The sequence below is a fragment of the Microtus ochrogaster genome, chromosome 2, assembly GCF_000317375.1.
Source record: "Microtus ochrogaster isolate Prairie Vole_2 chromosome 2, MicOch1.0, whole genome shotgun sequence".
In the NCBI taxonomy this organism is placed as follows: Eukaryota; Metazoa; Chordata; class Mammalia; order Rodentia; family Cricetidae; genus Microtus; species Microtus ochrogaster.
In genome coordinates this window covers 22,877,725-22,879,511 of record NC_022010.1, presented here as the reverse complement: position 1 = coordinate 22,879,511, position 1,787 = coordinate 22,877,725, and the positions used below count along the sequence as shown (strand labels likewise).

The 1,787-nt window shown below is 50.5% G+C and overlaps 1 protein-coding gene across 1 annotated transcript in view; it reads right to left on the bottom strand.

The window, feature by feature from the left end:
- The window catches only part of Eln (elastin), a 46,029-nt gene that overhangs the window by 32,343 nt on the left and 11,899 nt on the right, over positions 1-1,787 (bottom strand). The gene's annotated exons all lie outside the window — the stretch shown is intronic.

Genomic DNA, 1,787 nt, shown 5'->3' with positions numbered 1-1,787 from the left:
TATCTATCTATCTACCTACCTATCTATCTATCTATCTATCTATCTATCTATCTATCTATCTATCTATCTATCTATCTATCTATCTATCATCTCTCATCTTCTGCTTTCTTGACTTAGGGTCTCACTGTATAATTCAGGCTGATTTTGAACTTGCATATAGCCCAGACTGGCCTTGAACTGGTGATTTTCCTGCTTCAGTTTCCACAACACTTAACTCACTCTGTAGCCTTGAACTCAAGGTCCTCTGGCCTTTGCCTCTTGAATGTTGGAACGACAGGCTTCTACCCCTGTGCTCGGCTCATATGCCCATCTACGTGTGGCTTCCATGATCCCTACTTTCTTAGGGCCACTGACTTTGTGAGTAGGAAGCACCTACTATGTGCAGCCTACATGGGTGTCCTGTGGATACTCATCCTGGCTCCTTCTCATCGTTGCCCGTACCCCTTGTTTGTAGTGGCTGGCCAGCCTGCTGGCCTCCAGCTGGTGCTCTGGGTGTGGGCAGGGCTGGCTCCCAGCTGCCTGGTCCCCCACTGAGAGCTCAGGCAGGGAGGGGCCAGCCTACAGCACCCACATGGAGGAGCAGCTGCCAAGTCACCCACCCCTGCTCCCAGGGGATTAATTGTTCCCAAACACGATCTGCACAATCCCTACACCCCATCCCATCCTGCCTGGGCAGGCCCGGACATCCCTCTAGCCAAGATGTGGGGACTTTCATCAGGTTATTCATGGTGGTCTGGCCAAGCCTGTTACAGACTTCAGTCTATGTACCCTGAGGCTAAAAGATGACCGTAGGAACTGGACCTGGTAGCACATGCCTACCATTTCAGCTACTCAGGAGGCTAAGGCAGCAGGATCTATATATCAAGGCCTTCTGGGTTATATAGTTCAAGGTCAGCCTGGACAACTTAGGGAGAGCCTGTATCAAAATAAAAATAAGGCTCAGTGGGTGAAGGCCCCTGTCTCTAAGCCTGACAACATGAGTTAGATTATTGGAACCTACAAGGTGGAAGTTGCCCTCCGACCTCTACAGGCACACTGGGGTACACGCATACTATACCCATAATAAATAAATATACAAACCAATAAATGAATGTAGTTTTTGAAGAAATGTAAAAAGAGATCCAGGGATGTAGCTCAGTGGTCGAGTGCTTGCCTTGCATATAACAGACTCTGAGTTCCATCTTTGGTACCGCAAAGAGAATTAGTGAGCCATGGAATCTCCTGGCTTTACAAATTCTCAGTCCCTAGAACCTAGCTTGTCCAGATGCCCTGTTCTTTTCCTCCCTTGCTGGCCCCGGTCCTGAAGTTTCATAACTCCCATAGAGTTTAGGGAAGGAGAATCAGCTTCTCGCACATTCATTAGTAGTTGGGTCATCTGTCATCAGGGTTTTGTAAGAGCAGTTGGACCTCCAACTGTCCAGGAGCATGTGACTTTGGAGCCAGGGTGGCAGGCACTGGGTGGGGATGCCTATGCCACATAGAGAGCATCACACACGGGGGAGGGGCATCAATATGACTAGGGTGCAGTGTGTGTGTGTGTGTGTGTGTGTGTGTGTGTGTGTATTAAGAGGGATGCAACACAGGGTTTCCAACTTGCTTACCCCTGTGTGATACTCCTAGCCCCTCACTGGGGGATTCTAGGCAGGGGCTCTACCACTGAGCCACACCCCAGCCCCTCACTGGGGGATTCTAGGCAGGGGCTCTACCACTGAGCCACACCCCAGCCGCTCACTGGGGGATTCTAGGCAGGTGCTCTACCACTGAGTCACACCCCAGCCCCTCACTGG